Source organism: Nicotiana tabacum, chromosome 11 (genome assembly GCF_000715075.1).
Source record: "Nicotiana tabacum cultivar K326 chromosome 11, ASM71507v2, whole genome shotgun sequence".
Taxonomy (NCBI): Eukaryota; Viridiplantae; Streptophyta; class Magnoliopsida; order Solanales; family Solanaceae; genus Nicotiana; species Nicotiana tabacum.
In genome coordinates, this window is record NC_134090.1 from 29,385,550 (window position 1) to 29,410,205 (window position 24,656).

A 24,656-nucleotide genomic window follows, 5' to 3' on the forward strand; every position below is an offset into this window, starting at 1 on the left:
ATTCAAACTTGTCCCAACCTTCGGAACAACCAAAATAACATCAAAACATCAAATCACTATCGGATTCAAGCCTATGAATCTCAAGAACTTCCAAATTCCATTTTTGATCAAAAACCCAACCAAACCACGTCTGAATGACCTCAAATTTTGCAGACAAGTCCAAAATGATATAACGAAGCTACAGCAACTCTCAGAATTCCATTCCGACCCTCGGATCAAAATCTCACCTATCAACCGGAATTCGCCAAAATACTAACTTAGCCAATTCAAGCTTAATTCTACACCGGTCATCACAAAAATATTCCGGACACACTCCTAAGTCCCAAATCATCTAAAGAAGCTATCCGAACCATAAAATTTGTATTTTGAGCCCTCTAACACATAAGTCAATATCCGGTTGACTTTTCCAACTTAAGCTTCCTTAAAAGAGACTAAGTGTCTCAAACCTTACCAAAACTAGTCCGAATGACTTCAAATTTTGCACACAAGTCACATTCGACATTACGGACTTGCACCAACTTTCGGAATCGCATACCGACCCCGATATCAAAATTTTCACTTCCGGTCGAATTTTCTCAAAAACCTTCAAATTTCTATATTTAGCCAAATGACTTCAAAATGACCTCCGGACATCCAAATTCACTTCTGATCACGCTCCCAACTCCAGAATCACCATACGGAGCTATTCCCAGACTCGGAATCCCAAACGGATATCTATAACTCTGAAATGCCTTCCAACCCAAATTTATGAAATTCTTCTAAAATACTAACTTCCACAATATACGCCGAAATGCTCACGGGTTATCCAAAACCAAATCCGGACATACGCCCAAGTCCGAAATCATCATACGAACATGCTGGAACTTTCAGATCCCAATTCCGAGGTCGTTTACTCAAAATTCCAATCTTAGCCATTTTCTTCAACTTAAGGTTGCCGCAATGAAAAGTTTCTTTCCAATTTGACTCCGAATTTCCCGAAATTCAACTCTGACCATACGTACAAGTCAATATATCTGAAATGAAGTTGTTCATGACTTCCAACTGCTGAACGACGCGCTAGAGCTCAAAACGACCGGTCGGGTCGTTACAAGAATATAATTAAATCTTGCTAATTTCAACTTGTCAATGGAGTTATGATCTACAGATGCATAATATACCACCAGAGAGACAAAAACAAAAGGATGATCATTGAATTGATGCTTCTAGAAAATATTTTCTTCCATACCAAATAATTAACAATGTTTATCATATTTTTCAGTACGATTTTTTGAATTAAGCATGTCGACATTATTCAACTAGCTACTTTAAAATAAGCTTGCCATTTTATTGAATTAAAAGACATAATACTTGACTCAACCTGTCACGACCCAGATTTTCCACCCTCGAGAGTCGTGATGACGCCTACTGGTGAAAGCTAGGCAAGCCAAATTTTTCTAATTACTTAACCTTTTTCAGTTTTAAACCATTATCAGTGATGAGTAGATATCATGCAAATAGCGGAAATAATTAAGCGGAAGACAAAATCTGATAATTTATCTTAATACAAACTGCGGAAGTCTAAATACAACTCTACCCAAATTTGGTGTTACAGTTTCACAGACGGTCTAAGAATGCTACATACAAAGCCTGAAAGATAAAAGATACACTGTTTCTGAAATAAGTAAAGGAAATAGGATAAAGGAAAGATATGAGGTGACACCAAGGCCCGCGGACGCCTGCAGGACTACCTCGGGTCACCTGCTGGACTGAAGGCAGCAACCTCACTGCGGTCCGAAGCCTACAACACTGGGATCTGTACAAAAGAGTGCAGAGTGTAGTATCAGCACAACCGACCCCATGTGTTGATAAGTGCCTAGCCTAACCTCGACAAAGTAGTGACGAGGCTAGGACCAGACTACCAAATAAACATGTGCAGTTAAATCATATACATCGGAAAAATAAAAGCAGATAATTACAGTTAAAGATGGGAGGGGGAAAACATGCTTCGGGGAATAACATATAACAACAGAATATTAAGAGGAATATAAGGAAACCATAATACAATTGCTAACAAGGATAAAGAAAACAAATGCAGAATTCACTTTCATTTCACATCTTGTTGCAGACGTGCAACCCGATCCCATTTTATGTATCTCGTTGCAGGCGTGCAACCCGCTCCCATTTCATACATCTCGTTGCAGGCGTGCAACCCGCTCCCATTTCATACATCTCGTTGCAGGCGTGCAACAACCCACTCCCATTTCATATATCTCGTTGCAGGCGTGCAACCCGCTCCCATTTCATATATCTCGTTGCAGGAGTACAACTCGCTCCCATTTCTTTTATCAACACCAATCAAAAACAAAGGGTCCCAGTAAGGGATCAATAATATCAAACAAACATCCCGCCAAGGGAACAATAATATGACAATAACATCCCGGCAAGGGAACAATAATGATAATAACATCCCGACAAGGGAACGATAATGATAATAACATCCTGGCAAGGGAACAATAATGATAATAACATGTGAAGCGCAATAAACCACAACGGAGTCATAACTATTACAATACAAGACTCATGGGCATGCTTGATACCGACGTATAGATACTCGTCACCATGCCTATATGTCGACTCCACAATTAACACGTAGCAAATAAGACACGACTCCTAATCTCTCAAGCTAAGGTTAGACCAAACACTTACCTCGATGTCATGAACACAATTCAAGCCTCAACTATCGCTTTACCCCTTGATTCCACCACCAATTCGCTCGTATCTAGCCACAAGTTACTTAATTACATCAATAAACGCTAAATGAATCAATTCTAATGCATGAAAATGAGTTTTCTAAAGTTTTACCCAAAAAGTCAAAAATCCCCCGAGCTCACATAGTCAAAACCCGAGGTTCGAACCAAAACCCGATCACCCATTCCTCCATGAACTCAAATATATAATTTGTTTTGAAATTTGACCCCAAATCGAGGTCCAAATCTCCAATTTTTTTTTAAAAAACCTAGGTTCTACCCAAAACACCCAATTTCCCCCCCATGAAAATCATTGATTTTGAGTTGAAATTATGTGAAAAGATGTTAATGATTGAATAAAACTAGTTAGAAATCACTTACAGTTGATTTGGAGAAGAAATTGTCTTTGAAAATTCGCCCTAGAGTGTTTTGGTAAGAGTGTGAAAAATGGTTGAAATGCATCTAAGTTATGAATTTACAGGTTGCAGGTATCGCAATTGCGACCAGGGTTCACAATTGCGAACCCAGACTCTGCTAAACTCGCATTTGCAAAGTCGGATTTGCGAACATCCTATCGCATTTGCGAAGACAAGCCCAAATGGGGAGCTATCGCATTTGCGAAGAAAAGTCTCGCATTTGCGAGGAAGGGCGGACCTGGGTTGTTTCGCATTTGCGACTCAGCCTTCGTATTTGCGAGCCAAACTTCGCAAATGCGAAGCCTGTAGGCCTGCAATGAAACAGCTGAAGCATGCAATTTCTCAAGTCCAAAATCCACCTCGTGGCCTATCCAAAACTCACCCGAGCCCTCGGGGCTCCAAATCATGTACACTAACCTAAAAACATCATATGGACTCGTTCGTGCATTTAAATCACTAAAATAACATCAACAACTATGAATTTAGCATCAAAATCATGAAATTTCTTAAGAACTTCAATTTTCTAATTTTTCTCAAATACGACCCGTTCACGTCATTTCAAGTCCGTTTCTTATCAAAATTCACAGACTTATCTTAAATCCCATATAAGACCTGTACTGGGCTCCGGAACCAAAATACGGCCCCGATACCATCAATCTTTAAACACATTTCTCTTTCAAAAACTCATAAATATTTCATAAATAATTTTCTTTAAAAATTCATTTCTCGGGCTTGGGACCTCGGAATTCGATTCCGGGCATACGCCCAAGTCCCATATTTTTCTACGGACACTCCGGGATGGGTCCGGGTGCGTTTACCCAAAAATATTGACCGAAGTCAACTTAATTCATTTAAAGTCAAAATTCATCATTTTTCACAGATTTTCACATAATGGCTTTCCGGCTACGCGCCCGGACTGCGCACGCAAATTGAGGTGAGACAGAAAGAGATTTTTAAGGCCTCGGAATACAGAATTTACTTTTAAAACAAGTGATGACCTATTGGGTCATCACACAACCAAGTAGGATCTTGAATTCAACGTTGTCTTAGATAACTAACAAAGTAGTGAATGCACTAGCTAAGCATGGACAAGCACTCCAAATGCATGATTATCGTGGTCTCTAGATCACCTTATGCGTCGGTTAATTTCACGCCGTATTTACTAACTCCCACCAATAAAAGTATCGGATAATTGTGTCCATCAAAATTTGAACAGATGGAAGAATAAGCTTAATGAACTCCCTTGTGAGTATTATAGAGGTGGTCTTTTATCTCATTAAAATGCTATTGATGTTGTCATACATTTAGATTTCTGAAATCTTGATCCAATTGTGAAGACGCATTAGTAAATCATAAAGAGTACTTTTTTCAATAGAATGGGAATGGCTATATTTCTTGACTATATACTCCAGATTATGTCTCCGGCCACCTTCATGTATCTACCTATAAATATCGTTAATAAATTAAAAGAGGTCTATATAATCCTCATGTCCGATCTACAACTATTTTACTCAGAACAAAAATAAAAATAAATCGTTAATCAATATATTGGTCATTTGAGCCAAAGAATTCATGATTTAATTAGACAAAATTTTCCTGTAATATTAATTCATCGGGTACTTAGAGATCATTAATCTAGAAAAGAATATTTCCTTTAAACATATATACTCCCGTTAATATTAATCCACGACTATTCAATTCTCTTTGCTTCTATTTTAAATACTAGATAGGTATTGCCCGTGCATAGCACGGGCCCAATATTATGAAGTTTGGAACCATTATTTGTGATTAATTTTATGTTAATATGAAACTGCAAAAAAAGACAGGAAATTGAGGCATCATTGGAAAGTAGCACAATATTCATATCAATGAGAATACACATATATACATATATTTATTTACATATTTGACAAAATGAGATGCATTTTACTACGAAAGTATCTCAATTTTTACATCCATGAAAGTACAACGTATATTCATAAAAGGTGATTTTTTCTCCATACTATAATTGTTCTTCTCCTTTGCAGTGCAACAAAAGTATTTGCATTGACATCTGCAAAATCACAGGAAAAAGATCATGTTTCAGTACCCATATAGCATAATGTATTATGTTTAAGGGCAATAGCAATGCAATTGATTTTTTTTTTTTAAAAATCTGGAAATGGTCTCTCTACCAGATGTAAACACTTGGAAGACAATATAAAAATGCAACAAACTTCAACACCGAAAGCTGACATAATCTAGTCCCTTATTAAAATTTTCAGTGAAAATCAATAAATCCTTTTAAAACTTTCAAACACAGTTGCCCTTCAATACCTTATTTTCAACATTGTTTCAATCACAAATGTTCAATTACAACAACCATGAGAATTATTTTTACAATATTTCAGATATTCCCTCTTCATCGTCCTGGATTTCAGTTTCTATGTTGGTGGAGTAATATGTTCCCATGTTTGGTAGTAATAATAGGTATGTAAATATAGGATAATCGTAGTATGTGTTATTAAGCTTCCCTCTCATCTTTAAAGAAGAGATAATGGCAGTATGGGTTAATCTTTCCACATATCTTTAAAAAAACTTCTTTAGTAACAACTATCTATTCAGATAAACGGAAGTGTAATAGATGTTTGCACATTTTAGCTGTGAATTACATACCTTTTAAAATATTGTCTATCTTTGCACATATAGTTGTAATTGTGCCTGTTTGAAAAAGAAATTTCATGTAATGAGCTGAGAACTTTAATCAACAAAAGTTAAAGAGGACAACAATATTGACAATACCAAAAAAGCCAAACAAATCAACAAACAAAGGAGTCAGCTGCAAGACAACTTTCAAAGTGACAAGTACAGCTTTATCTATTAATTAAATGATAACTTTAAGTCATTCCATAAATTCAAATGTTCAATAAATACATATGAAGAATGCTTACTCCATTACTAATAAGTCAATCTTTGCCTCTAAAAAGATGGAATGGCCTGATGCAGTTCTAAGATTAAAATTAAAGACTAAGTTATTATGTTCTTATGGAGACACGATAGTAAATCTAACACTTGAAAAAAAAATATGTGGTACTTGGAAAATGAGTTAATTGAGTAATATGAGAGCTAGGGTAGTACTGTAGACAGATAGTAATCAAGTAAACTTACCTAATCACAACAGCAAAAATGGCTTTAGCAACATCCAAAAACAGCACCAAAATGCCTTCAACCGCATCCCAAAATAGTAACAGGATAACTTTTATCGCATCCAAAAATAGCAGCAAAAAGTGGCTTCAACTACAACGCAAAACAACAGCAAAGGCGTCTATTGTAATATTTAGAAGTGGCAACAAAAATGTGTTCAACAATGGTAAAAATAGCTGTAAATAGGTCTGCCACAACACTCCAAATCAACAACAGAACTGCTTTCAATTATAAAATATATGAGTCCTCAAGAAAAACTTCCATACATGAGTACTTGTAACGACCCGAACCGTCGTTTCCTGTATTTTCGTCTCGTATTCCCCGTTAAATGCTTATTCATGTTTCAATATGTGTACTTGGTGAATTTGAGTCAATTCGGATCGAGTTTGGTATGAAATGGGACAATTAGTCTCTTTAAGGAAGAATTAGTTTGGAAAAGTCAACCGGGGAAAAGTCAACCGGACGTTGACTTGTGAGTTAGAGGGCTCGGAATTGAATTCCGATGATTCGGTTAGTTTCGGGGGATGATTTAAGGCCTAGGAGCGCAATCGGAATTAATTTTGGAGGTCCGGTGAAGAAATTAGCTCATTTTGGCGAAGTTAGTGTTTTGGCGATTTCCGGTTGACAGGTGAAATTTTGATCCGACGGTCGGAATGGAATTCCGAGAATTTCTGTAGCTTCGTCATGTCATTTTGGACTTGTGTGCAAAATTTGAAGTCAATCGGACGTGATTTGATAGGTTTCGGCATCGGAAATAGAAGTTGGAAATTATAAAGTTCATAAAACTTGGATTGGAGGTTGATTCATGATTTTAGCGTTGTTTGATGTGATTTGAGGCCTCGAGCAAGTCCGTAATGTATTTTGGGACTGGTTGGTATTATTGGTCGGGGTCCCGGGGGACTCGGGTGTGTTTCGGATGCCCAACGGGTCATTTTTGGAAGACTTTTGCCGTTTTGAGCATAAATGTAATGATTTAAAGGTTCATTTCTAGTTCTAGAGATCCAAAGGGTTGTGTTTATATTATTATTTGTGACTCATAGGAACAAGAATCGTCTAATTCCGAGTTCGTATGGTGGAGTTAGAGCCATTTTAGTGAAAAATGGCTGTGCTGCAAATTTCTTAAAAGCTGTTGTATTTTCTGCAGCAGTGAACAGTACCCGCGCGTGAACAGTAACTGCGCGGGTGAACATTGAACAGTGACCTCACGCGCATGAACAGTGCCCCCGCGTGAACTGTACCGAAAATTTCTGGACAGATTTAATGTCCAGCAGTCCGAGTTTGGTCATTTTTTTGACTTCCAAGCTCGGATTTTGGGCGATTTTTAGCAAGAAATCTTGGGAAATCTTGAGGTAAGTCACTTGTGATTATTTCTACTCCATAATATTGAATTATCATCGAATAATCCGACTAGATTACATGTTTTTGAGGAGTAAATTGAAGATTTAGGCCTAGGGATTTGAAAATAAGATTTGAAGATTTGAGGGGTCATTTGAACTCTGATTTTGGTAAATTTTATATGTACGGACTCGTGGCGAGACGAGGAATCCGGTGATATAACTTTCGTAATTTTTCGAGAAGTGTCCCGGGGCTCGGCTTTTGCGAATTTCGTGAATTTCGATATTTTTCGAGTCTTTTCGATTGGGTTATATTCCCTTAGCCTATTGTAATGTATTCGTTGTGGTTTTGACCAGATTCGATGCACGAAGAGGTAAATTCGAGAGGTAAGGGCATAGCGGAGTAGACGTTGGACCGTCTTGAGGTGAGTAATGATTTTAAATGATGCACTGAGGGTTTGAAACCCCGGATTGCACAACATACTGCTATGTTGAGATGAGACATGCATTGTATGACGAGCGCGGGGTCATTTACTATTGGGGATTGTGACTTGGTCCATCCCAGTTGATATTTTTATCGCGTAATTGATAAAGATTTATTGTTTTTCACTATGATTGGGCTTATTGCCATATTTGGGCTTCGTGTCAATTATCTGAAATATTTTGTGAATTTACATCACTATTTTTCTCACGAATTGAAATATTATTTGAACTCAGTCCAATTGAATTATATTATTTTGTGAACTCACCTACATTTATACTCAACTCGAGATTTAATGATATTTATAATGCCGTTGAGCTGAGCACTATTGTTTTACTGATACCCAAGAGGCTTATGATTATTTTCTGGACTGATTGAGGCCGAGGGCCATACGTGAGGATATGTTGAGTGATGTGAGGAGGCTTTCAGGCCTCGAGTGTTATATGAGGAGGCTTTCAGGCCTCGTGTGTGATGTGTGAAGGCTTTCAGGCCTATTGATATTGCGCTTGGGCTGTAGGAGCCCCTCCGGAGTCTGTACACACCCCCAGTGAGCGCAGGGTACCCAGGTGAGTTGGAAGTGGGCCCGAGAGGCCATTGCTTGTGTGTGGTGAGTTGGGAGTGAGCCCGAGGGGCTGATGTTGTGTGTTGGTGAGTTGGGAGTGAGCCCGAGGGGCTGATACTATACTGAGATTTACATATTGAGCCCGAGGGGCAAGCTTTTGATTTATCCTTTCTGTGGAAATTATTTGTCTTTACTGTTTTAAAAGAAGAATTATCTGATACTCACTATTTTACTGTATAACTGATTTTACTGCTTGGGATAGCGCTATATTGTGCCGTTATGAGATTTCATGTTTTCAGTCGTTATTTATTTTTATTACTCACTGGGTCGGAGTACTCACATTACTCCCTGCACCATGTGTGCAGATACAGGCAGAGCTGAGTTCGCTCCTGAGCGCTGATTCTTTCCAGACCAGGCGGTGACTAGGAGTAACGAGGTAGCTGTTGACGTCCGCAACCCCGTTTTATCCCTTATCTTTGTTATTTATGATAATTCCAGACTTTGTAAAATATTAATAAACTCTGTAATAGCTCATAACTTGTGACACCCCGATTTCGGGTTGAGTTTGGAGGGTTTTTCTTGTTTTATCACGTTTATTTCGCATTTAAGATTATATTGCCCATGATTTCGACTTATTCCTGCTAAGTAATTATAAAGAGATGTACTGTTTTGTTGATTGGCTGGCCTTGTCCTCACGAGAGGCGCCATCACGACCGGGTTGGGATTTTGGGTCGTGACAGTAATATATACACATACTTGTATGGCCTTGTCGGCCTATGTTTTGTATTTACAAATGATCATGTGATACAAAAACCCGATCACATTACTGTGGTGCCTTTGTGCTAGTAGTAATCTGGCACTATTTTAAACACTATAACTTTATATTAGAAGCTAGAGATCGATGGTTACACGAAATCAAACTTCTTTCTTTCATAATTCTTGGTTGCAATTTCATTTTTATCTATATCGTTTTTGTCACCTTGGACAAAACAAAGCATTTAATAAAAAAGTTATAAAATTAAAATTCGATGAACCAATCCATAAAACTAATAATTGGAATGTTTTAGAGTTATTACTTTACGCACTTGTAATTTGAGATTAGAAAGCAAATAAAACTAAGTAAATATGCTGCACATCAATTAAAATTGCTAGAACTTTGCAAGAGAAAATTAAACAATGCTAAAAGATGTAAGAACAGGTGTATGTAGAAACTATACATGTATTGGGCTATTTTTTAAAACTATTGTATTAATTACATCTCAAAATTTATAATATGAGCAAATAAAGGAATGACTAAATTAAAAGGTTCAAATACCTTTAAAATTATTTTTTCAAATGAGGAGTTTTCATTTCCAAGCTACGCTTGGTTGTATCTTGAGGTTCTCTTTCCTCTAAGCCAAGACGTTCAATTTTACGTTTGCTCCCTTTGATAACATCCATCGTGGTTGGGGTAAACTGTTGGTGGATCTCATTTTCCTTGTTCATGTAAGATAAAATGGATAACTTTTGCATTGCATCCTGACTTCTTGTAAACAATTTTTTCATTTGAATTTTGAATGTTTTTCCGCACAATTGCTTTTGCACATCTGCAAGGGGTAAAAGTTGTTTCTGGGAGGACGAAATCAGTTAGTTATATATCAAAAGAGAGTCATCTTGCCAATGATACTTGTCTGTATCTTTTTGAAGTTAACAATGGTATGTAATATGTAACTTGACATGGTAGATGTCATAAATTTCTTCTGAGTTGAGGAATAATATTTTTTCTGCAGGTTTGTCAGAAATAATAGCTGTTGCAGAACCGCTATTGTCTCTAACAGTGACTTCAAATTGACATCTATTTTGATGTAAAGCAAATGGTTGGTTAGATGAATAAATAACAAAATAATTTGTAAACTTTGATCATCAGAGAAGATTCTAGTAGCATTTATACCTTGGAATGAGATGTGTGGACCGCTGACAATTTGTACAGTAAATTGTTCTCTGAGAGAAAGATCTCGTGAACAATTGCTTACAGTCAGAACAAGCTAACACACAGAAGCGTTGGTTCTCATTTGGCAGAGAAAGTTCAGCCTCGACATAAAATACTTGTCCCTAGCAAATTCAAGATTGGAACAGATTTCTTTTTTGTGATCACAAAAAATAATTAATTTTTTGTAGAATAACATAATTTGTTGTCGTTCTTACCCGAGGTTGCGCTTGAATATTGGAAATAGCTATGATTTCATCCTCAAAGGGAACCACCATAACAGAGCCTGATGAAGATGTATCTTCGCCGTGTATGCAGTAAGCATTGGTTCAATTGTTTTGGCCCTACAAGCAAGTTAAAATTTAAAAATTTGTTCTTGTACACATTCATGCATTATATGAACAACGTATTTGTCGATATGCATTATTCAGAAAGAAATAAATGCATAGTACCATGACTTCAACTCAGTAGCTTGTGGATATGGAGGATTGAATTGGATTGTTGTACTAAATTTGCTTGAAAGTCCATTGAATTTGTTCGACGATCCTCCTGCATGCATTCAAATATTAAGGTTTAATTTCATTGTTTCATTTGAAAAGGAAAAAGGTAAAATATATGTGCAGTATACCTGATAATGATTTGCCAATTTTTCTAGCAAGAATAACTGGGTATTCATTAAGTTGTTTCAAAAGTTTATTCCCATAAAGATCAATAAAATCTTCCCACAGTGTAAATTTTGTTGGTTTTTTCCTGTAAATCATGAAAAGAAGATGCTCAAATAAAATATTAAAGCTTCATGAAAAATGGAATGTTGGACAAACACATTGAATAATAAATTTCAAACTAGCATGCTACAAGTGGTTAAAATACTGAAGTTTTGACAGTTGTATGAAGTAACCAGTAGAAGCAGTCGAAAGAGGAGAGGAGGTCGAAGATGAGCAGGAAGAAAAGGAGCAGCAGAAAAAATGGAGGATAAGAATAGCAGGAGATATATACTTACTGATTATCCATAATAATAAATTCTTGAATTCTTCTTCCATTTGCAGCATATGTTGAAGGGCCTCCGTTAACCACAATAGCAAGGACATCTTGCATTAAAACAAATAACAAATAAGTTAATACATCATGAAACATATTGTGTCATAATAATAATAATAATAAGATAAAGACTATTGAAAAGGTATAATAAAGGGATTTTATATGCACAAACATACACAATTAAATCTTTAAATACCAAATTCAGATTCTTTGGCTTGATACTCAAAGGTGTCAAATGCGGTAAGAGTTAGCCGCGTTGGCGGCGGTAATGGATCCTCTGGAGGAGTGACCTTTTCAATTGGCTCGACAATGGTGCTTCTATCAATTGTCCAAGTGAAAATGTTAATTGGATTTCCATACAAATAAGATCTCCTTCACTTGTGCAACTGACACCAAGTAAGTATGGAAAGGATCAAATAAATCTTCAAAATGTGTTATATCAGCATTGAACATGATTGCTTGGACTTGATTTTCCTGTAAGAAAATAAGATACAGTTAATATTATTATATTCAAACAAATTGGCAGAAATTATAGCACCAGAGCAAACAAAATTTAAATATTAGAAAGCTCTCATATATGAGCTAACGATGATTTAATTTGGTTATTGTTGGGAGAATTATGAATTTAATAAAGAATACCTCTTCATCCTGTAATGTCATGAGTTGATATTTTTTGGTTTTCTCTTTGTTGTCTTTGGGACAACCTTTATCAACTACTTGGATCTTACAAGTCCATTCTTCCGTTTTGGGAGTGATTGCATTGATAGTTAACCTTTCACCCATATTGGAATTAATCTGCAATTGCAACATGCTAATATTAGTAAAAGAGTATACATTAACAATAAAGATAGAATGAGTTTAATATAAAATGAAAGAATACAGAAAATCAAGTTATAATTAGATTTACCATAAGAAATTATAGCAAGAGGTCGGGAAAAAGCTTTTTTAATAATTTCATCATAGACTATATTATATGTAAAGTGATCATCGTCGTCGTCAGCAGTAGGTGGTCTAATTAATACTTTCACACAATTAGAACTTTTTGCTCTTGATAAAGCAACATACAATTGACCATGAGAAAAGACAGGTTCGCGCAAATAGATACCCACAAAATCTAATGTTTGACCTTGTGCTTTATTTATTGTCATGGCGAAACATAATCGTATTGGAAATTGCGTTCGTTTAAAAGGGAGAAGTAATTTCTCATCTTCTGATGTCATGAGTGGTATTCGCGGAATAAATACATGTTTATTTTTAAAATCGCCGCTAGATATTGTTGCACTGATAACATGGGTTTTAAAATCATTATAAATTAACCGTGTTCCATTGCATAAACCTTCACTGGGATTCAGGTTTCTTAATAACATAATGGGGCAATTTTTCTTCAAAGATAATTTATAAGGAGGTAGACCTGCATGATTTAAAGTGTACAAAAAATCTTCGTACTCACTCTGATCTTTTGGATCAATTGTCTCATTAGTAGAAATGTAAACTTTTTCAGTAGTTGGAAATTGAGCAAGCAGCATGTCATTTATTTTATCAACAAAATCATTTTTGGTTGTTAGAATAGCACGAGAAGTAATAAAGGAAGCATTTGAATGACATTTGTATAAATCAGGATAAGTAACTCGGAAGAGCAAATTCAAGGATTCTTTTTCAGAAGTATAAGGAATAATGAGGGAATGAGGAATTTCAATTTTCCCACTGTCATTTTTCTGTTCTTTTCCATCACCAATTCTTATTAAATATTCACAAAAGGCAAGATCTGTTTTAGCACGCATATTTTCAGATAGTTGTAATTTTTTAAGTTGATTCCAAATTTCAGAGCATAATAAACTTTCACGAATGAAATATTCCTTTTTGCCACTACGAACTATGGGAAGAGTTTATCTAAAATCACCACTAAAGAAAACTACCTTTCCTCCAAATAGTATATTTGTTTCCATTAGATCTCTTAAAAGCAAATCAAATGCTTCCACCGTTTGCTTTTTGGCCATTGAAATTTCATCCCATACAATTAGTTTTGCATCTCGTATTAAAGACGCTAATGAGCTTTGTTTACTAATATTGCAGCTGAAGTTCTCATTGGCATCAATAGGAATTTTAAAGCGAGAATGAGCAGTTCAACCTCCAGGAAGAAGTGAAGCTGCAACACCGGAACTTGCAGTTGCTAAAGCTATAAATCCTTTGTGTCTCACAGTAGCTAATAAAGCACGATATAAAAAGCTTTTACCAGTCCCACCGGGACCATCAATAAAGAATGCCCCTGATCTATTTGAAAATATTCTATCGAGAATCATATTGTAAGCTCTTCTTTGTTCAATGTTTAATTTATTTTTCAACAGTAAATCTTCATCACTAACAATGATATTTCTCTCGAAATCAACATCTTTAGCTTCTTTTGCTATTGCATATGGCTTTATCACTTCTGAAATTAGTTCAAATTCATTAATATCACACCCCATTGAAGGAAGAATATTATTAATATGGTTTAACACTTTGTAACGAATTTCCCTTGCATCTATATTCAGATTTCTTTTGAATATTGGGCTTTCAAATTTTTCCCATAATTCTCTTGGATTAGTTGGATTACAATAGATCAATAACATAGCAAATAATTGTCTTAAACTGGATGACATTTGGTAACTTACAGCTTCAGACATGCATTCTATCAAATTATTATCACAAAGTAGTAATCCTCTTCTTTCTGCAACTTCTCTAAATGTGGTACAACATACTCCATTTACTGTTCGCAAATCTTCATATGATTTTGGTCCTCATACATTCATTAGAAGTAGCCTAAGATAGTATCTTTCTCCTTCGGTTGGATGACATGTCACAACGCGACCAATAGCATTTCCTCGTTGACGGCGTGTCCATGTTTTATCTGTTGATGACCATACAAATATTCGGGAAATTCTCGATTTAATAAATTCAGGTTCTTAGCATCTTTGTTTTCTCTATTCATTAAAAAGAACTCGGTTAACATTGTTTTCTTAATCATAGGATTGTTCACAATTTTACTAATATTGTCTGTACTCTTGAAGGAAACAAGTTGTTGTCCATCAAGATGTAGCTGAAGATGATATACATTTGGAAATATTTCACTAATAGAGAAAGAAAATATACGCCATGCTGCCTCAGGTGGTGACACCCACCTAGCAGATTAGTATTCCTTTATTTCATCTATTTCTACATTTGTATCATTAGCATGTATATAAAATACAATTTTATCATGTCCTTTACAAATATACTTATTGATGTACTTGACAACTTTAATATCAGAACAAATCTCAACATTTATATGACAATTGAATTTATTAAGTAAATATGGATTATAAGGAACAACCCATGAATTATCATGAAGGTGTCCTCTAATTTTTACTTTCTTTCCTGTGTTTCGCCTTCTATATATTGGATACGAATTTTTTCCTTTAGTTGTTTGTTCTGCAAACTCTTTAGGATACTTAAATTTACATTGACCTATTTTTTTCTACATACAAGAATTTGTTGGATTTAATTCTCCACATGAACCGTGCAACATGTGATTTGTAACAAGTGAATATAGAGTAGAATTTTCTTTTTCATCGGGTAATTCAGCATATACAAAATGGTCATATGCTTCAGGAGTTAGTAACTTATATTTTTCATCAAGGATTATAAGAAAATGAGCACGTGGAAGTCCCCGTTTTTTGAAATTCCACTGTATACATAAATGCTGTGACTTTGCCAAATATTTGTGTTTTGACAATATCCTTTTTCAACTCTTCTAATTTTGCTCGAAATACTCGACTTATTAAATCCGGTCTATTTTGTGTTTCATCTATTGATAGGAGGTTTTCTTTTATTTCAGGCCAAGAAGGATTACAGGTCATAGTCAAAAATATATCAGGTTTTCCAAAGCGTTGCACTAATGCAATAGCATCCATATACCTTCGGCGCATATCTCTTGGGCCTCCTGTAAAGCTAAGTGGGAGTATTTTTTGTTTTCCAACATGTGAAGCTTCTCTTTCCCCACAGCGTAGGACATCTAAAAGCCCACCTAATAAATCGACTCTGAATAAATCCTGATTTAAAGAAGCAAAATCTTATCTTTGGCTTTCAATTTTAATCCATTCATCCACAGTATATTGCTGAAATAATTTGCCAGCATGTAAAAGTATATTTTCATCATCTCTTATTTGAAGTTTGTAACAGTAATATTCACGACAAGAAACTGTGTCTCTTTTTCGTTTTCCTTTTTGCATAACTTCAGCTTCCATATCGAGCAATCCATGAATTGAGCACATATTCATTACACTCGGTAATTGTTCGTGTTCACAGTATATTCGCATTGTTGATTTATCAGTAGTATGTTTAATTTTTTTAATATCATAATGCCATCCATTTTGACCGTAAGGGAACAACAATGGATACTGTAATGGATCATAACAGCCATAATAATAATTTACCAGTTGACTTCTATCACTTTTTGTATATATACGAATATGTGGTGAAGGAATATAGTTATTGATATCATGTTGAACCCATATACCCGCAACTTCTGATACAGTTGATAAATTATATACTCGTTGATCTAAACCAACATCACTTTTAAGCGCAATGTAAAAATTAAATAATTGTGAAATATTTATTAAGGATTTCAAAAACATTGAGTATGGATTAATTTTTAATATATCCATCAAACTCTTTAGAATATTTTCATTCAGTTTGTTTGAACATGCCATTCGGTTTCTTACTTCATTTTCACTATCAAAGAAGTATAACTGTCAACAGAACCGTTGCCACAATAAAATGCAGGCGGTTCATATTCAAACTTTTTTGCTCCACAAAATTGGCATTTCGGTACATCCTTGATAGTGAATTTTGCTCCATAAAATTGGCATTTTGCTCCACAAAATGCATACGCTTCTTTTTAGGCTTCCCATCTTTGCCTAAAGATGTTGTTGGGAAGAGAATGGACCGGTGATAATCCCTCTTTTAGATGTAACATTGTAGCTGTTTGTTTGCTCCTGCTTAGGAGCCATATGTTTATCAATGTAGGAGATTCATATATTGTGGTTTTCCCTTTTAGTATTTGGATTTTTGGAAAACATGAAGACTTCTCATGGTATGAGGGAAATGCGAAAATAAGAGGAAAAAATGACTTTTCTAAAAACTTCTATATTAGAGATCCAAAGAAGAGAGTTTTCTTCGTAGGCCACCTCTTTGTTCCTCTCTTACTCTGTTCTTTTACATAGTTACATGATTCTTTTTACTTCAGGTCTTTATAATTAATGTTTCTTTGTCATCATTCTTCTCTGTAATATATTCAAATGTATTTGTTAGTGTTAGTTCTCAGAAAATGTTTGGCCTTAAAAAGTTATTGTTGGTTAGTTATTGGCAATTCTTTAACGTATTCATTGGCTAATTGTTGTTATGACTTCTTTGACCAAAAGCTGTTGGCTATATCTGATGAGTCCATACTTATACACTAATTTATTTTCTCATTACCCTATAAATAAAATATATTTTTTCCCTCAGCATATAGAAACCACTTATACGATATCATTATTGACATTTTTATATTTGGTTTGTTCTGTTTTAATTATAGGTTTCTATCTTTGTTGTGTTGTAATAGCTATCTGTTCGTGCGATTTAGTAGCAAATCACTGGTGGTAAGTACTCATCTTTTGCTGGATTTAATTTTTCCCACTTGCCTTCTTCGTATTAAGAAGGTGTTGGTCATTTTATTTATTTCATGTCGTCTCAATCATACTTTAACTCTTATTCGTGTTCACAGTATATTCGCATTGTTGATTTATCAGTAGTATATTTAATTTTTTAATACCACAATGCCATCCATTTTGACTGTAAGGGAACAACAATGGATACTGTAATGGATCGTAACAGCCATAATTATAATTTACCAGTTGACTTTTATCCCTTTTTGTATATATACGAATATGTGGTGAATGAATATAGTTATTGATATCATGTTGAACCCATATACCCACAACTTCTGATACGGTTGGTAAATTATATACTCGTTGATCTAAACCAGCATCACTTTTAAGCGCAATATAAAAATCAGATAATTGTGAAATATTTATTAAGGATTTCAAAAACATTGAGTACGGATTAAATTTTAATATATCCATCAAACTCTTTACAATATTTTCATTCAGTTTGTTTGAACATGACATTCGGTTTCTTACTTCATTTTCATTATCAAAGAAGTATAACTGAAGGTTTTTTCCTTTTTGATCAGTTGGTATCAAGTCATTTATAAAGTGATACACCTGCTCTTGAACACAGAATGTATAAATACCACTATTTCTCTTTGCTAGCTCTTTGTCATATGTTACTCTAAGGAATGTGAACGCAAATATGTTATTGTATGTTCTAATGTAAGTTCGAAAATATTTTGATTCTTCCCTATTTCCTAGATAAAGGTTTCTTAACTCTGTTGGCATTTCATGGGATATTAATTGAATAGAACCGTTGCCACAACAAAATGCAGGCAGTTCATATTCAAACCTTTTTGCTCCACAAAATTGGCATTTCGTTACATCCTTTAATTTGACATACGTATTTTTTGCTTGCATACTACTCGAACAACCAGGTTCTGTGAAAACATACCCTGCATATGAGAACTCTAGTTATGAGGATATTATTAACCTAGAAAAGAAGTAATTACTATTGTTCTTAATAGATGTAGTTTAAACAAATTTTGAATTTTAATCTTACCTGTTCTTCTTCTTGAAAAGGGCAATGAGTCTTTTATATTAAGAGACCTCTGGATGGCAGAAACATGGCAGCATTAGATGATGATGCATTAGCAGCATCAACACTAATTGAACTTTCAGTAAGCCGCCGTCTTTTCAATTCAGCTCCGTTTGCACGTCATCGTGCCAAAAGGGCCTCTTTTTTATCAGGTGGCATAAGTCTATATAATTCGCGTCTCCTAGCCCTTTTGTCATCGTGTGTTTTTCCAAAGGTCTGGCCATTTTCATGATTTCTATCCGCCATTAAGGCAGCTTTTCTATTGCCTGAGTATTTTTTTAATGACCGGTGCTTAAAAAAGGAAAAAATTATAATTTTAGCTATATGTTTATCATTGATGAATGATATGCGTACAAGGTATGTAAGTTAAATTGTATTGGCATATACCATAAAGCAAAAAACCTCAACTAAAGATATTTCTATTATATGCATAGCTACATAACTAATTTTGGATAGAATATATTACCTTGTAATCGAAAAGAGTTAAAGTACGATTGAGACGACATGAAATAAATAAAATGACCAACACCTCCTTAATACGAAGAGGGAAAGTGGGAAAAATTAAATCCCGCAAAAGATGAGTACTTACCACCAGTGATTTGCTACTAAACAGCACGAACAGATAGCTATTATAACACAACAAAGAGAAAAACCTGTAATTAAAACAGAACAAACCAAAATATAAAAATGTCAATAATGATATCGTATAAGTGGTTTCTATATGCTGAGGGAAAAAATATATTTTATTTACAGGGTAATGAGAAAATAAATTAGTGTATAGGTATGAACTCATCAGATATAGCCAACAACTTTTGGTCAAAGAAGTCATAACAACAATTAGCCAATGAATACGTTAAAGAATTACCAATAACTAACCAACAATAACTTTTTAAGGCCAACTATTTTCTGAGAACTAACACTAACAAATACATTTGAATATATTACAGAGAAGAATGATGACAAAGAAACATTAATTATAAAGACCTGAAGTAAAAATAATCATGTAACTATGTAAAAGAACAGAGTAAGAGAGGAACAGAGAGGTGGCCTGCAAAGAAAACTCTCTTCTTTGGATCTCTAATACATATCTCAGCTGTAGTGGCTTAGACCGCTTGAGCTAGGCCAGTGCAAACTGTCAAAATTTGAGCCAAGGTCTCCTGAAGACCCGGAATCACAATAGGCATAGCAGGTGCTTGAATTGGTACAGCTGCTGGAGCTTGATCTGGAACTGGGGCAGCTGGTGGATTAACAGGTGCTGCCCATGCTACTCTACCTCTGCCACGCCCACGACCGCGTCCACGGCCTCTGGTGGCATCAGTGGGTGGCACTGGTGGTCGTCCACCTCGTCCAGTAGCACGAGTCCTCACCATCTGCGAGAGAATAAAATGATAGAAATTTTTAGTGTTCGGATCAACAAAGTCGCACGACAAGAATTTCAAGAACATGAAGTTTTCCTAAAGGTTCTGCAGCCTCTCAAGGATAAATACAGACGTCTCCGTACCGATCCGCGAGACTCTACTAAACTGGCTCATAACTCGCGAGACCAATTAACCTAGGCTCTGATACCAACTTGTCACGACCCCAACCCCGGTCATGATGGCGCCCAACACACTGCTAGGCAAGCCCGACCATTAAACAACATTATCCCAAATTCTTATTCAGATTATAGATAAATATCACCGAAAATTTACTAAGTCATTACATTCAAGTGTATAATTAATAATAAAATCTGCGGAAGTTCAATTAAAATACAACACCATAGCCCAATAGAATCCGGTGTCACGAATATGAGCCTCTAATAGGAATATCCACCTATTACAAGTCTGTCTAGGAAAAATGCGGAATAAAAGATAGAGATAGAGGGGAGAGATCAAGGCTGCAAATGCCATGCAGCTACCTCAATACTCCCGGATACTGCTGCTCAGCTAACAAATCCTCACTTAGCCTGTGATGTACCTGGATCTGCACGCAAGGTGCAGGGAGTAATGTGAGTACTCCGACCCAGTGAGTAATAAACATAAATAAAGGCTGAGAATAAGAAATCGTGGAAAAATACAAAGTAAACTATGATTGGCAGTTTCGAACAACAATTAGTGAAGCAACAAGTCAATTAAATCAGAGTACCAATTACTGAGACAGGTATAACAGATAAAAACAAATGCATGAGTGCAATACAATGCATATGATGATACACTCTATGCATGAGTGCAATGCAATGCATATGATGGTACTCTCTAGTACCCACTGCGGCGTGCAGCCCGAGCCATCCATTTTATTTATCGTCGACGGTGCTCACTAGGGGTGTGTACAGATTCCGAGGGGCTCCTATAGCCCAAGCGCAATATAAAGCTATCTCGTGGCATCAAATCTAGGCCCTCGGCCTCATATCAATATAAGTATAATTACCCAGGATCTCGGCCTCAATATCAATGTAATCAACCAGGCCCTCGACCTCAATATCAATGTAATCAACCAGGCTCTCGGCCTCAATATCAATATAACACTGCTGCGGCGCGCAGCCCGATCCATGCTCAGTCCAGAAATCATCATAAGCCTCTTGGGCATTTGTAAAACATTAGTTCTCAGCCCAAAATATCATTTAAGTTTTCAAATCTTAGAAAGATGGCTGAGTTTGCAAAACAGTATTTAAAACCTTGGACTGAGATCAAATGATATGCATGTATGCGAAAACAGTGATGTCAATCCCTGAAGGATTCAAATAATTGGCAAGAAGCCCAAATGTAACAAATAAATCCAAGTAAGGATGATTTTCAATTTAGTTCAAATAGAAAATACGGTAAAAACATCTCTCGGGACGGACCAAGTCACAATCCCCAATGGTGCTCTACCCTACGCCCATTATCTGGCGTGCAAGTCACCTCAATAAAGCGTTACGATGTGAAATTCCGGGGTTTCAAGCCATCAGGACATCATTTACATCAATTACTCACCTCAAACCGGCTATTTCTTTAATTCGCGACGCCTTTGCCCCTCGAATTGGCCTCCACGTGCGTCGAATCTGCCCAAAATCGCAACGAATATGTCACATAATGCTAAAGAGGCAATACCCAATCGAAAGCACTCGAAAAATATCAAAATTCACGAATTTGGCAAAACCCGAGCCCCGGGCCCACGTCTCGAAAAATCGGAAAATTGACATCACCGGATTCCTTATCTCGCCACGAGTCTATACATATTAAATTTACCAAAATCGGAGTCCAAATGACCCCTCAAATCCAAATTTGAAATATTAAAACTCAAGCCCTAGTTCTTCCTCTTTTGCTAAATTTCCATGGATTCCAAGATCAATTTCACAATAAACGTGTTTTTAGTTCATAGGACTTACCTCCAATCACTTCCTGTCGAACCCCCTTTCAATCCTCGTCCAAAAGCTCTCAAGGTTGCTCAAAAATAGAGGAAATGGGACTTGGATCGCGGGTGAAATGTTTATTAAACTCACTGCCCAGAATTTTTCGGAAGTATTATTCACCCGCGCGGTTACTGTTCACGCTGCTAAAAAAAAAAACAGCAGCAGCCAAAGAAATTGCAGCACTTTTCTTTTTACTAAAATGGCTCTAACTCCATCATACGAACTCGGAATTCAATGATTCTTGTTCCTATGAGTCACAAATAATGATACGAACATAGTCCTTCAATCGAAACTCAATTCGGAGCTTGTTTGTTCAGTGCGATATCCATTTCGCTCGTTAAACAATTAACTCATGTTTCGTGTCACAAACTCAATCGCGACTTGATGAAATTAGACCAAACTTTCCAGATCACTCCTATAATTCATTATTTAAATTCTGGAAATCTCGAAATAAAATTTCGATCTCTAGAACTAAAAATGGACATTTGGATCATTACATGCTTATGCTCAAACGGCAAAAATCTTCCAAAAACTCTTCCAAAACATATCCGAGCCTCATGGGACCCCGACCAAACATGCCAACATAATTCATAATATTATTCAAACCTCTTCCAATAATCAAAACACCTCAAACAACATCAAATTACCCAAAACTCATCAAATTCAAGCCTAATTTTCTAAAAATTTCCGAAATACACTTTCGATCAAAAACCTGACCAAACCACGTCCGAATGACCTGAAATTTTGCACACACATCCCAAATCACCTAACGAAGCTACAGCAACTCCCGGAATTCTATTCTGACCCTTGGATCAAAATCTCACTTATCAACCGGAATTCGCCAAAATACTAACTTCGCCAATTCAAGCTTAATTCTACACCGGACCTCCAAAATTACTTCCGATCACACTCATAAGTCACAAATCATCCCCGAAGCTAACCGAATCATCAGAATTCATATCTGAGCCCTCTAACTCATAAGTCAATATCAGGTTGACTTTTCCAACTTAAGCCTTCTTAAAAGAGACTAAGTGTCTCATTTCTTATCAAAACCACTCCAAACCAACTCGATCACATAAGATACGGATAATAAAGCATAAAGAAGCTGAGAATTGGAAAAAAAATGGAGCGGTAACCCATGAGACGACGGGCCAGGTCGTCACAATGACTTAATTTTTTAGATGTTTACCATGAGAAGTCTTCATGTTTTCCAAAAATCCAAATACTAAAAGGGAAAACCACAACATTTGAATCTCCTACATTGATAAACATATGGCTCCTAAGACAGGAGCAAACAAACAGCTACAATGTTACATCTAAAAGAGGGATTATCACCGCTCCATTCTCTTCCCAACAACATTTTTATGCAAAGACGGGAAGCCTAAAAAGAAAGGTGAAAAACTTTTCATACAAAGTCCAAAGACGATATACATTTGCTTGCACTAACTTAGCTCCCAAAAAATAAAAGTTTTATAAAGAATAAAACAATGACCATACAAAGTACTCAATGTCTACATTACCAATTTTACTACATCAAAAGACTAAAATTTTTTTTAATTAGAAACACTTAGAACCATGGTCATGGACAATTAGGATTTCTACAAAGTCCACCATCGTAAAAGTAGTTCCCCCAGTCATTATTGAGTCTTTTTTTTTTCTCTCTTTTGGTTAAAACTCTTTCTTTGGATCTCTAATAGAAAAGTTTTTAGAAAAATCCTTTTTTCCCTCTAATTTTAGCAATTCCCTCATACTTATGTTTTTTTCGAATTTCTACCATCTTTGTCTTTTCTATATAGTAGACATTATTAATACTAAAATTCAAAACATAAATTAAGATCATACAAAAATAACAGAAGAAAGAGGGTTAAGCCAAAGAACATTGGGGAGATAATCTGACATAAATAATCTCTTTCAAATACAATGATCCATATATTTCAGTCATGAAATTTTGAAATGGTAGCAGGTTTGGGAAAAAAATTGAGAGAAAGAATTGGAAGAAAATCAGGTCTGGAATTGGAACACTCATTGAACATGAAATTATTTTATTTTTTTGGGAAGAACTGGAAGAAAATTAAAGAACTGACCTTGGGGAGAAGATGAATTAATCCTACACAAGTCTTCAAAATGTACTGACTGGGATAAATATATTTCTACTGGGGGAGACTTCTAGTATGTTGGGTTTGGTTGGAGAAAAAAGCAGATGAAATTGGGGAGATTTCTAGAATATTGTATAGGTCTGCAGAAAAAATTATTTATTATTATTATTATTATTTCTACCAAAAAGGCAAAGATGGTGGCAGGTATAATGACAATTCTGCCCTTGGTTGACCATCTTTGCCTCTTCTATATAATAGAAATAATGAATGCAGGCACTTGATGAAGTTCCTTGGAGACCCTGAGCTACAGCGTTAACAAGAGGGAGCAGAAAACGGTATCGGACTTACTTGCAAAAGAAAAAGTCAAAAGACAGTTGTGTGATCGTATAATACATCTAAAAGTTCCTCCCGTGTTTGTCTATGAAATGTATCTAGCAGACATGTTAGGAACTACAGACAAGTTTTAGACGGTTCTAATATTTTTGTAACTAATAGCTACTCAACCAGAAACTCGCTCGAACCCAGTATTTTGTTATATATGATGCAAAATATCTATATATAGTTCTATCGTTTTTATACCCAAAAAAATAATCGTTTGCTTCCATCTTTAGCTTCAATGGTAGCAATTCATTCCTATTCCTATTCATATAAACTAGTCTTAATCTTATGATACGCGCGTTGCGCGTGTAACCTATCTAAATGAGTAAAAGAATTTAAAA

General features: G+C 35.7%; 1 long non-coding RNA gene across 1 annotated transcript; it reads right to left on the reverse strand.

The window, feature by feature from the left end:
* Positions 1–19,373: 19,373 nt before the first annotated feature.
* On the reverse strand, positions 19,374–24,074 carry LOC142166249 (uncharacterized). The gene is made up of 3 exons (XR_012696481.1): positions 23,926–24,074; positions 20,369–20,433; positions 19,374–19,841 (listed from the first exon to the last, which is right to left on the reverse strand). It is a non-coding gene; the product is annotated as an uncharacterized LOC142166249 (long non-coding RNA).
* Between the last annotated feature and the right edge of the window lie 582 nt (positions 24,075–24,656).